This window comes from Rhinopithecus bieti, unplaced genomic scaffold, assembly GCF_001698545.2.
Source record: "Rhinopithecus bieti isolate Rb0 unplaced genomic scaffold, ASM169854v2 scaffold_6782, whole genome shotgun sequence".
NCBI classification, from domain to species: domain Eukaryota; kingdom Metazoa; phylum Chordata; class Mammalia; order Primates; family Cercopithecidae; genus Rhinopithecus; species Rhinopithecus bieti.
The window spans coordinates 6,864,458-6,879,615 of record NW_016805866.1 but is presented as its reverse complement, the minus strand read 5'-3'; the positions used below and the strand labels follow the sequence as shown (position 1 = coordinate 6,879,615).

Sequence of the window (15,158 nt, the reverse complement as noted above, 5' to 3'; positions counted from 1 at the left end):
ATATATACACACATACACACATACAGACATGTGTATGTGTAAAGGTAAATTTCCAAAAGTGTTGAGGATTATACACACACACACATATGCACATATATATATATAAGTGTATACATGCATATCCATATATACACACTGTATGTGTGTATGTGTGTGTATATATGGATATGCATGCATACATTTATATATATATGTGCATGTGTGTGTGTATAATCCTCAACAGTTTTGGAAATTTACCTTTTACTATTCTTATTTTTTTATAAATGTATTTGGTATTTAATGAGATCAGATTATTTATTTCTTTCCAATTGGAATAATTATATAAGTTCAGAAGCTGATGGAATATACATATACACAGAAATTGTTATATAAATTTTCAGTAATTTTTTTAATTTCTCAATTTTTTTTTGCATTACAGTTCTTAAAATATACTATAAAGCATCCTCATGTTCTCAAATACTTTAGCAAATAGTTTTTAAGTAACTTTTGATAATTCGTTTCTTTTTATTTCTTCAGTTACTTTTTTCTGAGTAACTCTTAATTTTGCTGAAGAAAATTTGGGAACTAGCTTAATACTGCTTCATAATCCTTATATAAATTTTGCTATTTTATCTTGGTTACAAACGACTTGAAAAAATATTTTACACGTCATGCTATATTGCCTTATTTTTATTACTGTATTTTGCTTAACAAATCTAAACCTATGTTAACATTTAAACCAACTATATTCCCTAAACTTATATTGTTCTTTAAGTTCTAAATCTCTTGCTTTAAACTTTGCAATAGAGATTACCAATTGACAAATTATTTTGGTCTCTAAATTTCATATTCATTCACTTTCTGCCTTTAAAGTAAAAATCATTTTGACCAAGTTATATTGACATAAATTCAATTATCTTTATTCAACTTCTCCCGCATTCTTCTTTCAACAGGGGCTTGGTATTGAAATTCAAAATTATTTATCTTCACAATTCATCACTTCTTGCTTTCTGGCAGCTTATAAGATAATATCTTTGTTTTCAAAGTTTCAAAACTTTTTGTTGATGTCTAGATATTATCCCTTGCTGACTGTGCCTGTCAACACTGCTGAATTGCTGGCTGCTTTTTAGATTTAATATAAAAAATACATCTCTAATATTATCCTGAATATAAATACTGTTTACATCTTTCTAAGCTCTCACTCCTTGAAATAAGAAATTATGCTTCATTTGTAAGTTTATTTACTGTAACAAATATAGTACCTGCGTATATCTTTATCTGCATGAATATATACATTTAATCTTTCATTAAGCTATATCTAATCTATCAATCAATCGTCCAATTAGGCCAATAAACAAGACTTTGTAAAAAGGCAACACACTACCATAAACTTAACCAAGTAGTAATTCTAATTGCAGTCACGATCTTGGATGTTGTCATAAATGAGATAAAATACTTGATACCTGTATTCATATTTGCAAAGAGACTTTTTTTCTATCTCATTTCAATAAAGAGAAAACATGACAAGCAGGGCTTTTGTGTTCTTTAATTTTCATGTCCTGTAAGACAGATCTTGTCTGCTGTGTCTCTGAGATCAATTTTCCCAATTTGTACCATGCTGAGCCACAGAGATCTTGATCGTCACAGTAAATATCATCACGTCATGCTGGTCTAACACAATGACGACCTCATGCCTACAGAATGTGTAGACGAAAAAGAAGTAAGCACCATAGATGCTTTTGTAAGACACTCGCATTATTGATAATTGGAGATAAATTCCATGCAGCCAAGAGTACTACTCAATACAGCTAGTTTTTTTTTTGTTGTTGTTTTGTTTTTTTGTTTTTGTTTTAGAGGTAGCTGGCTAGCTAGATTGATTGATAGATTAGATATAGCTTAATTAAATGCCAGATAATAGGGAACTCTAATCAGAACAATGGCAGGACACCATTTTCAAATCCCGGAGAGCCTGGATTTTGAGTACATTGGACCTTACATTGGACATTAGGTTTTCTCCCCTGGGTATGAAATTACTGTTTCCTACACATGGACAGAAAATTAAAGTGGTTTTGGAAGAAGCCTATGTAAGAAATTGGCAAAATGTTCACAAAACCTGATTTTTCTCCTTTGCATAAAGCTAAAATACATTTCTCAACCACTTCTACTTTGGTGGGGCATGATCTTGGCATCTACAATGAAATGTGAGTGGATGTAGTATCTTTTTCTGGTCCAGTTTAGTTAAGAGCATGTGTGAATGCTCTCATTATATTCACTGATTTTTGACTATTCATAGATGGCCAGGAAAACCAGAGAACTAACATATTGAAGAGATAGCCTCTTTCAGCTACTGCCTATGAATGTGATTGTCTGGGAGAAGCTAGATTCCTATCACCACCACCAATACCACTCACAACACTTGAAAACATTTGTGAACCAGAAGCAATTTTTTGTTGTGTGAAGCTACACAGATGTTAGCATTAATTTTTACAGAATTTAGCACACTACAACTAATACAAACATGTTCAAACAAGTGAGAAGTAGCTTTATCAAATACTTCAGGCTTGGAGAATCAGGCACTGAGGATTTGGCACTCTTCGAAACTTCCTAGCAGTTTACTATACTCAAATATGCTTCAATTTTCAAAAGTATTTGATCAAACCTGAACAAATGAAACCCTCAGTCATTTCCTGGTTTCCATCCTTCATTCCATTCATTCTTTCACCCATTATCTATTACATTATGACTTGGGCTGGACTCTGGGCTGAGCACCGGGAGAGAAAAATGAAGATGACAAAATCTTTCTCTCCAACAACTTCCATTCTAGGAAGATGGCTTCGTAATCTAGTATTTGCATCACAGCACGTCTGCAATGGCAAGCATGCATATGTGCTGATAGGCAGAGAGGTGGGCTCTTAAGGGTGAGGTACTCTTCCCAAAGAAGAGAATCTCAATTGTAAATGTAAAGGATGCATAAGAAGTATGGAAGTGAAAAGCCCTTGGTCCATTTAGTCATTTTCCTCAAAAAGCTCCATATGGTTGTTTATCATACTGATTCATTCATTCATTCATTTACCCAACAAATCTAAACCTTCCTTCAATTATAGAGACGCTTCTGTGTGCTAGTCACCATGTTAGGCCTTGTATTAGTTTTCAATTTTTGCTGTAACAAATTGCCATAAACTCAATGCCTTAAAACAACACAGCTTTATTATTTTATGGTTTTGTAGGTTAAAAGCATGACATGGCTTCACTGGACTAAAATTAAGATGTCAGCTGTGCTGTATTCCTTTTTGTAGGTTACAGGGGAGATCTATGTCCTTGCATTTTTAAGTTTCTAGAGGCCACTGACATTCCTTAGCTCAAGGTCTCCTTTTTCTGTCTATTATCAAGCTAGCCAGGGCAGATTGATTTCTTTCCATTTTGCGTCACTCTGATTTCTTCTGGCTCCCTCTTCCACTTTTAAGGACCCAAATGATGACATTGAGCTTACTTGGATAATTCAAGATAATCTCCCCATCTCAGAACGCTGATACGATTACCTCAACAAAACCAAAAGTAAGGTGCATATTGACAGATTCTGGGGATTAGGAATTGGACATTTGCAGTGGGGTCATTACTCTACAAACAACTATACTGTCCACTTTTATTCTTGAGATCAACAATTGTACCCGACTCTGACTGTCTCCCCAAATTCTAATTAGCTGTTTCAGCATCAAGATAGCAAATAATCTAAATATTGCACTATGTTTCATCTACTCTCTGAGCAAGAAGCTATTTTGAGAAGTTAATCTCTTTTTTAACTCTCATTTTAGATGAGTCAGATGATATTCCAGAAGTTTAATTAACATGCCCAAGGTCACAGGTGATAGGAGCAGAATATTGTTAAAATTCAAAGCTTATGACTACAAGTCCATTCATTTCCCAAAGAAAGTCGATCTCATATACTGTATAAATTGAGTTCATTTTAAGTTTAAGAAACAGCAAAAAAGCGCCTGTTATTTAAAATCAAACTAATTTAAGGAAACACGTATAAATCCTAATCACTTTTTTTCTTACTTCACTAATAGAGCACCTTCAGACATTCAATGCAAAGACATTGAACAAGAAACCCCGAGATTCAACTCCATGACAGCCGACTCACTTTCTAATGACTGATACTTGGTGATGCATCTGTTCACTTCCACCCAGGGGAACCTCTCCCGTGCATATCTCCATTCTAAATAAATTGCCTTAAGGTGGATTTATTGTAATTTTGCTGCATTTCTTCAGCAGCCTTCAACAGCTAAGTGGAAGGAGTTATTTTTGCCACTGTTCAAGTTTTGTTTTACCCCACTATTAACAATTTGTATATTTGTAGACCATCTATACAGAACTCAATTTCTTTAAAAATATTACTTGTGGTAACAACCAACCAAATAAGAGTGATCTCTTCAGTCTGATTCCAGGGTGACAATGCTTACAGAGCACCTTCCAAATAGAACACAATCCATATGAGCCCATCTAGATTTATAGGTAACGTCCCTAAGGAGATGGCACGGTGTGATTCAATGAACAAGGAGACAGATTCGGTCACAAAGCTAATTCGTAGCAGAGCCCAGAATTCAGCCAAAACTCATGTTCTTTCAATTGTACCGTGCTTCCTGCTAACACATCAGAAACTTTGTCAAATACTAGGAATAAAACTTTCTGATGTTTTAAGCCACCTCAAAATAGATCTAAACCCTACTGGTTCTATTTTACAGTGAAAAAACATGAAAAAAAAAATAGTTCAGCCCACTATCACAAAGTTAATGTTGTGATCTATGGGGTAAATATTTCTTAAAGATTCAGACACTTTCATCTCCATTAGAGAAATGCTGAAAAAGACATATGCTGAGAGTCTCCTGGTCAGAAGTGCTTAATGCTAAAGGCAGTCAAGCAATACAGAAGCAAGAAGCCTTAAAAGCTTTTGGAGTCTAAGGTTGTAACCTTTGGGTAAAATGGCGAGGCTGTCAGTCCACTGAAACCTAGCACTTCCCTTCAAGTATCTGTCTTGCCCTTCCTTCCACACTAAGTGCCTACTCGGAGCTCCTCTGGCCATTATATAAAGCTTTTCAGGAAACATCACTCCAGACAGATGTTTAACCCCAGGCTCTAGGGGGACTATGCTGCCAGTTGCTGGGTCTGTTGATTAATTTTACATGTACGCGCATGCTAATGTAGCCTGACATTGAGGCCTTCACAGTCAGCCAGCCATGTTAAGTAAACAAAGTACTACAGGCAAATCTGCACTGAAAGTTGTCTGCACACAGATGCATTTCACCCCAAATCTCAAAGGAGAGCTGGTTCTTCTTTTTCTTTGCAGCCAGCATCAGAGGCAATCTGGTCAATATTATCCCAAATTGTCCTTGATTCACTTGTATGTAATACACTGCCCCATTTTTTAAATCGGCTTGTGTGAAATATGAGATATTTAAATGCAAATGTGAATTGAAGTTCAATGATAGTAAGACAATAGAGGGGCTTCAAAGACACTGATTACAATGAGTGACCACCATTACCTAGAAATTCAGCTGCATAATGTGTGGTCTCAGAGCATGTTTTGTGAAATTTACCAAATTACAAACATTAAAGGTGATATGGAATTATTGCTTCAAAATAGTGATGATTTTGAGAAAAACTCTTGTGAATAATAATATATCATTTCTAAATATTAATATTACAGATTTTTCTTATGATATTGGCAGATAAACTATTACAGACTAACTCTCACAATGAGACAAACAAGAAGAGTAAGGGAAAATATTTTTTACAAAATTTGACCAAAGGCATTGCAGAAAAATCAAGTCAGCCTGACCTTAAGAGATACACGTTTTGAAGAAAAGCAAAGCTCAGGTGTTTCCTCAACAACCAGTGTAGCTTTTCCCTTTGGGGCATTTGCTAACCCACGAGTGTGGGATCTCGATACTGAGAAGCTAAGGAAGCAGTTCCCAAAATTGTTAAGGGTTCAAGGAGACAAAACCTGGAAATCAGGACTCAACATGGAGGAGGAATCCTAGTAAACACTACCAGTTTCCGTGGAGACCCTGAAGTGTTATATCCAAAGAGGGGAGGGAAACCAGCGCCCCCACAAATCAAACTGGATTACGATGATTTGCCTCGACCCTAGTTTCTTTCAAGAGAAAAAGGTAAACATCACTATGACAGTGCCTAACAAAAAACACCTTCAAATAAGTAGGTAATTAATAAAAATCAGTTAAATTTTGTTCTTATTAAGAACATTAAAATACTTTCCAGTAATAATAAAAGGAATAGCAACAACTACCTTTCCCTTTTGAGCCTCTCACAGACGCAATCTTGGCTATCTCTAAATCTTATATCTGCAAGTCAATAATATTTATGACTGATTACAAAACTGAGGTTCAGGTTCATAGATGTTATATGACTTACGAATCCATGTAGCTAAGTAGACAACTGAGTTAAGATTTAAACTCTGGACTGTTTGACTTCAACAGACGCTTTCTGTGGGTGAGGTGGGTGTACATTTTCATGAAATATGTGAAGAGGGGCTTACTTTAGAACAGAAAAGAGAGGAATCTGTAAGGAACTGTGAGATGATTTTTGATGAAAATGATCTCTTGGTGAAAGGCAGTCCTCTTAGATGTTTTTCCTTGTCTTTTCTATTCACATACTATTTACTGAGTGCTTACTATTTGCCAGGCACTATTCTATATTTGATAACTATAGCAATAAGCAAAATAGACAAAAATCCCTGGCCTGATGCAGATGAGATCCTATTGAAGTGGACAGTTAGCAAGTAAATAAAGATCAAATTTAGGGAGTCATCCATGCTGAACTGGTGTTTATAACCAAGCTGATGTGATGGGGGGAAAAAAAAAGACAGGAAAGCTATTAGATACACTGTGCATAGGGCAGGAAAAGTATAGGATTCAGACAATGCCCGTGGGGTTATGTTTGAAAAAGTACTGCTGCACACCATTCTTCCACCTGAGCCCTTCCCCGTTTTGAAGATTAAAATATTGGGAGGCAGAGGATCCTTGGTCATATATTTGTCAAAAGATCTGTGATTCTAGGCTAGGCATGGTGGCTCACACTTGTAATCCCAGCACTTTGGGAGGCTGAGGTGGGCGGATCACCTGAGGTCAGGAGTTCGAGACCAGCCTTGCCAACATGGCGAAACTAAAAATACAAAAATTAGCCAGGCTTAGGGCGGGCGCCTGTAATCGCAGCTACTCGGGAGGCTGAAGCAGGAGAATCGCTTGAACCTGGGAGGCGGAGTTTGCAGTTAGCTAAGATCGTACCATTGCACTCCAGCTTGGGCAACAAGAGTGATACTCCATCTCAAAAAAAGAAAAAAAAAAAGATCTATGATTCTAGATGGTGAATTGAATGTGGACAAAACCATGAGAACTGTGGCATCATATGTTACCTTCTCAACCTGTAAAATTACAAGCTATTTGAAAGTTAATGTGATACAATTAAACTCTACATTAGAATGATGGGGGAGAGAAAAGATAAAAGTATACATGAAATAAAAGTGTCCAAATAATAAAAAGACACCAGCAGCAACATTCTTTTATTCTACATAATGTTTTTGTGGAACAACCAAAATCGTAACTTTTCCTGCAGTTGTGTAGGCATCTGTGCCAAAAGCATCACAGGAACAAGGTCCTGAGTTAATTGCCTCATTAAATTGACATCTATCTGCAACAGTGCCTCCTAGAGCCAAGTTAATGGCTTACAAAATGCAAACATGATATAAATTTAACAGAGCATTATTTCTGCAGGCATGAAAATCTCCGTAGTGACTTTGGTGCTAGAACCAACCATCTGAGCCTGCTTATGAAAGAGATTTATTTATTCCAAATTGTATTTACTCTAAACTGAGCCCAGCTTTGCCGACCAAAACAATTTTCTCAACTGAAGGGCCTTAAATGCCACCCGCATTCCAGTTCTATAAATGCAAGAGATTTTTCTTTCAATTTCCAGGCTGGAATTTCATGGTGGTAAAGACTTCATTTTATCTTGAATATTGCAAATCACTCAAAATAATTGAATAGTTAAGCACAACGAAATCATTTCACTGGAGAAAGTACAGCAACAAAGTGTACGAATATTGCAGCTATGAAACCATTTTCCCCATTTACTAGTACTTCCAACTCATACTTCCTAACCATAAAATCAGTGTTACCATCTAAAACATTTCCTACATGTTATTCAGGAATTTAAATCATCTTGAAGTTTTCAGAGCAAAAAGACAAGCACACTTTGGTTAGAAGACAGAAATGAAGTTTGAACCATTGAGTGCAGTTTCCACTGAGCATTGATAGAGAGAAATAAAATGATTTTAATTTAAATCACCTCTAAAGTACTATAAATTACATAGTTAATTTATCTAGAGGAAATTACACCAGATATAAACAGAAGTTACTCAAGAAATATCTAACAGATGCTGCAATATCTGCATCAAAATATATATAAAACATCAAATATTGAAACATTGGCTATGCAGTTTTCTGTTTATGATAATAACAAAATTAAGACTTAGGGAATGTTTTTAGTAGTCAACGGTATCAATCCATAGTTTGAAAGAAACATTACTTCGAAAGCAGTAGTGGTTTCATCAATTTAGTTTGATACAAAATACTTGTTTCTCTAGCGTTATTGGAGAATGAATTTTTTTTGCAATTCATGCTTTTCAGATAGTTGAATGATATCTTTATTTATTTCAATTTCTGTTGGGATTATTTTTTTATTTAAATATATTTCACATATTTCCAGCTGCCCGAACTGAAGGCTGTAAATCAGTGGCTTCCAACCTTTTCAGCACCAGAGACTGGTTTTGTGGAGTACAATTTTCCCAGGGACTGGTTGCAGGTGGGGGATGGTTTTAGGATGATTCAAGTGCAATACATTTATTGTGCACTTTATTTATATTATTATTACGTTGCAATATATAATGAAATAATTACACAACTCACCATAATATAGAATCAGTGGGAGCCCTGAGTTTATTTTCGTGAAACTAGACAGTCTTATCTGAAGGTGATGGAAGACAGGGACAGAGGATCAGGCATTAGCTTCTCATAAGGAGGGTGCAGCCTATTTCCCTTGCATGCACAGTTCACAATAGGGTTTGCGCTCCTATGAAAATCTAATGCTGCCACTGATCTGACAGGAGGAAGAGCTCAGGCAGTAATGCAAGCGATGTGGAGTGGCTGTAAATACAGATGAAGCTTTGCTGGCTTGCCCACCACACACCACCTGCTACGCAGCCCGGTTCCTAACAGGCTGCACACTGGTATTGGTCTCTGGCCCAGGGGTTGGAGACCCCTGTTCTAAATCATAATTTAATTTTTACCTAATTTCCCAAAAGGATAATTAATATTAAATAATTTTTTTTAGGATTTTACAGGTATTTTTGGCCCCTACATTAAATGGCCACACACACACACACACACACACACATGAGTGTGTACATGTACACACAAGGTTTAATTTTTAAATTTTATATCTCAGTGTCAAGTTATCCATCATCACCTCTCACTAGTCTCAAGGAAATGAACACCAAAATATTTTCTTACTGCTTAATACTTGTGATATGGTTTGACTCTGTGTCCCCTCCCAAATCTCATCTCCAATTGTAATCCTCATGCGTCACAGAAGCGACCTGGTAGGAGGTGATTGGATTATGGGAGCAGTTACCCTGATGTTGTTCTCCTGATAGTGAGTGAGTTCTCATGAGATCTGATGGTTTTGTAAGTGGCAGTTTCCCCTGCTCTTTCTCTTTCCTGCCACCTTGTGAAGAAGGTATTTGCTTCTCCTTCACCTTCCACAATGATTGTAAGTTTCCTGAGGCCTCCCCAGCCATGCAGAACTGTGAGTCAATTAAACCTCTTGTCTTTATAAATTGCCCAGTCTCTGGTAGTATCTTTATAACAGTGTGAGAACAGACTAATACAATTTGTCAACTCAGGATAACATAAGAATTACTTCTATTCAACTTCGATCTTATAAGAGAACTGTTGGAGACAAGTTTCTTTAATAATTATGTGTTGCTTAGTTAATGTTAAAGGCAGTATACTTTATTGAACATAGCCTTACAAAGTTAGAATTTTATCAAAAGATAGTAAATTTGAATCTAAAATTTTCTATGTTAAAGCCAAACATGAAAAAAAATATGTAAATAATCCACTTTTGCTCCATTGCTGCTTTTAAAATATTTAATAAAATATCCATGTTATGGACTTATTTATATCCTTCTCGAAATCATATTTGAAGTTCTCATCCCCAGTGAGACTGACTTTGGAGACAGGGCTTTTAAGGAGGCAATTAAGGTTACCTCAGGTCATAAGGATGGAGCCTTAATCCTATAGAACTAATGTCCTTATAAGAAAGGGAAGAGACCCCTGAGTTTTTTCCCAGTGTGCAGCACAGGGGAACGGCCACATGTAAAGGCAGCCCTTTGCAAGTCACAGAAAGGGGCCTCATCAGAAACCAACTCTGGCAGCATATTGATCATGTATTTCCAAACCTCCAGAACTGTGAGAAAAAAAAATTTCTGTGGTCTAAGCCATCCAGTCTGTGACATTTTGTTATGACAGCCCAAAGTAACTAATAAAATGAGCAATTAAATATTCTTCCCTATTTCTGATTAGTTTCTCTGTAATATTAGCAAATGAAAGTGTTACAAAATAAAATAGAACAAATATTGTCATCAAAAATGTTCAGAGACCCCTTGAGTAAAAGAACATAAGAATTGGTCTGGTTTCTACCCCTAGAAAATATTTCCAATTATGCTGTATTGAAATCTGCCTTTGTATCAAAGGGTCTCAAGATTCTACAGTATAATGAAACCCTCTCAATGGCTGCAGTTTATTTTTAAAAGGTGCTTTTCTATTTTGAACCACAGTCCTAGTTTGTGGTTGAAAAGAAAATGGGGGCAGTATCTTGGGAAAAAGGCCCAATTGTTGCCAAGAGTAAGGGCCTCCATTGGTTCAGTGCTTAACAACAACAGCTTGGAGTCGAGTTCTGAACCTCTGCTGGGAATTATTTCAGTCCTGCCTGTATGAAAGGCATATTGTCCCTGCATGGACTGCTGTTATGTTCCACGCAGAATGTGGAAGACTTCGCAAAATGGAGGAAACAAAAACCAAGTATTTGTCTAAGGTCTTTCCTCCAATTGTTTTTTCTTTCCACTTGCATGCGGAAAAGAATTAAAGCAAATCAGCCACAATTACCTAAAGAATGCCAGACACTGTATAAGTATCAAGATGAAGACCCCCCCAAAAAAGCATAAAAAGTAGCCCGTGTGCTAACTGGAGTTTTAAAACAAATTATCTACAAATATGAAGACCATACATAGACTTTAGCTATCCTCTGGTCCAGCCATTTTTAGAGACTGAAAACTTAAAATCCCAAATGACAAAATGAAGTTTTGTGCTCTCCTCGAGTAGGGTCTGGATCAATAGAGAGGTTCGGATGCTCAGTCGGACTTTTGTAATTTAAGAATTTTGGGTGTTTAAACTCCCTTGGATTTGCGCACCCTCAAGAATAAGCCACGAGCTTCTGTATCTCTTCCTATGATTCACCTGGATCCATCTTTCACCATATCTTTACTAACCAGCCTTCTTTTCCCAGTCCTTCCTGCTGCCCTCATCCTTGTCTTGGTAACTATTTCAAGCTTCCAACTTTCTGCTCCCTCACTCACTTCACTTTCTTAATCAGCTCTTAATATCTGTCAGTACTCTTTTCATGGTAAATACAGGAAACAACAAGAACTGGCTAATTGATGGTAAGTAAAGTCAAGCATCACAGACCCGTGAACAGGGATGCTGCTGGCTTTCTGGAAGAGTTTTAGCAGAACTAAGACGTGGACCTGACTCTGTTTTAGTCTTTTATTTGTGTGCTTCATTTCATGTCAGTTGGGAAAGGTAGAATCAGTTGGATGTGATTTTTTTTTTTTTTCATTTTAAGGGGAAATAACTCATTTGGACAATCTTAATAAAGGAGTTTGGTTTAAAACACATGTGAAAGTTACAGACACTGAACACGATGAGTATTTATCTAGATTTCTAAAGGGTAATTCCATTTATTGAAAGCCTCATTACAGAAAGTATGTCTAAGTTGGTTAAAGATGGGACTGTAAGAGCCCAATAGTAAATAAAAAGCAAATTTAGCAGTTAGAGAGGAAGCAAAAGTGGATATTAAAGAGAAGTAGCTATTAAAAGGTGCTTAGGTGGTGAATTACACAAGTCTCCTCCCATAATGGGAAAGTTGACTTGATCAGGAGGTGATGGGGACAGATAGTATTGTATGTCTTAGTCCCAGTCTTTAAAACAATAGTCACTAAGAGTCTTAAATATTGTACAATTTAACCCAGAAACTTTCATCCTAGCAATATATAGTAAATATATATTCCGACACTGTCCTAAAGAAACAACCATATTAGAAAGTACAGATTTTTATTGCCACATTTATCATAAAGGCATAACCAGAATAAAACCTCAGCCACATAGTCTTGCATTTCCTGGCTAATTTGTGTTAATAGTTTGTTGCTGAGTCTGCCCCACTGTGGAGAAGACTTTACCAGAGAATTAACCTACCTGGGGGAGAAACATTTCTCCTTCTGTATACCTCTTCAGTCTTCTGTGTCACCTACGGGGGTAAAGAAAAATTCTAATAAACACATCAACGTTACAGGCTTCCTGTCTCATAAAGGGTATTGACTATCCTAACATCGTCAATAAAACCTTATTTTATTTAGCTTGTAGTATGTCTTCTTTTATGTCTCACTTTTTTTGTTCTATGTTAGCTTTGTAAGATTTATCCATCTTGTGGATATCCTTATTATCATTCTGGGTCATTCTTGATCTTTCATTCTCATTACTGAATAGTATTCTGTTGTGATTTTAAGTATCCAGTCTTCTCTCAGTCATGTGAATAGACTCCAGCTGGGACTATTAACAATAGTTTTGTTCTGAGCATTCTAGTTTTTTCTTTTTCATGAACATATGTATCATTTCTTGGTATATACTAAGAACTGGAATTGTGAGATCATAGAATATGAAATCATTCCACTTCAGTAGATACTACTAAATAGCTTTACAAAGTGATTTTACTCTCATTGACAATTATGAGAGCTACAATTTGCTTCATATTCTGGCCAACAATGGGTATTTTATTGTCTTTCACATTGTAGATATCTGGTAGTTGAATATGGAATCACATTTCTCTGACAGCTAATGAAGTTGAACACCTTTTATATGTTGATTCGCCATTTGGCTATCCTCCTGTGTGAAGTCTTTTTTTCTTTTCTGATATGGAAGGATTCTTTTAAGATAGATAGATAGATAGATAGATAGATAGATAGATAGATAGATATAGATAGACAGATTTTTGCATTGGAGTTCAATATTAGCTATATATATTACAAATATCTCCTCTCACTCTGAGTCTTGATTTTTACTTTCAATAGTATCTTTTGATGAACAATAATTCTTAATTTTAGTATAACCCAATTTATTAATTTTATCATTTATGATTATTGTTTTCTGTTTCTGGTCAAGAAATGTTTTGCCTATTCCAAGGCCACAAAGGTATTTTCTAAATTTTCCTCTAAAGGTTTTATTATATTATCTTTCATGTTTAGACCAACAATTCATTTGAAACTGGTTTTGCTGTGGTTGAAGTAAATGTTCAGAATCATTTTTTTTTCAAATGACTATCCGATTGACACAGCACCATATATTGTACAATTTATAATAATTCAGTACAACATGTTGTACTAATGTAGACTTTGTCGTATTCAGGAAATATGTGTGAATTTGTTTGGTACTCTCCAGTTGCTTTTATAGGTCAGTTTATCCATTTGTTGCCAATAACACAGTTTTAATAACCATAGTTTTGTAAGAGTTTTTGAGATCTGTTAGTATAGGTCTTTCAACTTCATTCTTCTTTAAGATTGCCCTGGCTATTTTTGGTTAATTGCATTTCTTAAATTTAAAATTAAGCTTGTCAATTTCTGTATTCTTTATTGAGAATTTATTGAGAATTTATAAATAAATTTATAAATAAATTTACGGAATTCTTTATTGAGAATTTATTTAATTGAGGTTTACTTTAGAAACAACATTCTTACAATATTGAGACTTGAATCAATGAAAATTGTACATCCCTCTATTTACTGAGATTCTTTAATTTCTCTAAACAATAGATTTTTATATATGTGTGTGGTAGTGAGGTGGGGTTCTTTCAAAACTAGGGTTAAATTTATTACTAGATATTAAATGTTTTCTATGTTTACTCATTAATTTTATTATCTAAGTATTTGGTGTTAGTATATAGAGCTACATTTGACTTTTAAAATACTTATTTGTATTCAACAAATTTGTTAAATCTATTTTTAATAGTTTACAGACTCCTTTGAGTTATCAATCTGCATAATATCATCTATAAATATTGGCAGCTATAATTTTTCTTCTAAAATGTTTCTGTTTCTTCCTTTTTCTTGGCTTACAGAGACATGGACTAGAAGTGCCAGTAATGGACACTCATTTGTTTTCTCCAATTTCTGGGGAAAAGTGTCAATAGTTCACCTTTGTGCATAATATATGCTGCAAGTTTTGGGAGCTATTCTTTTTCAGATGGATGAAAATTTATATTCCTAATTTTCTAATGTTCTCCAAAAAATCATGAATATGTGTTAGATGTTGTCAAATGACTTCACCTTTTGAATATTTATTAAAATTATCAACTTATGTTTCTTTTTTCTGTTAATGTGGTGAATTTTAATAATAATAATAATGCTAATGTGGTAAATAATATTAATCATTATTATTTATATTTTTAACAAATAGCTACATTTAAGCATTTTAGATCTTACAAAATATCTGTCAATAATGTATCTTCTTTCCTTGAAAAGGACATGTCAATATTTGGAATCAAAATTATGTTAGCCATATAAAATAGAGCCAGAAATTACTCCCTTTTTTCTACTCAAGAATGAGTTTAGGTGAGATTCGTGTTGTTCTAATGAGATCATTTGGACATAGGAAGGGGAACGTCACACACCAGGGCCTCTTGTGAGCAGGGGGGAGGGGGAGGGATAGCATTAGGAGTTATACTTAATGTAAATGACGAGTTAATGGGTGCAGCACACCAACATGGCACATGTATAC

At 35.2% G+C, this 15,158-nt stretch overlaps 1 long non-coding RNA gene across 1 annotated transcript in view; it reads right to left on the bottom strand.

The window, feature by feature from the left end:
* Positions 1–1,564: 1,564 nt before the first annotated feature.
* LOC108530799 (uncharacterized) overlaps positions 1,565–15,158 on the bottom strand; it is a 45,486-nt gene continuing 31,892 nt past the window's right edge. Inside the window, exons 3-4 of the long non-coding RNA XR_001885968.1 lie at positions 12,585–12,636; positions 1,565–1,673 (exon numbers count right to left, since the gene is read on the bottom strand). This is a non-coding gene — a long non-coding RNA (uncharacterized LOC108530799). The remainder of the gene's footprint in view (positions 1,674–12,584; positions 12,637–15,158) is intronic.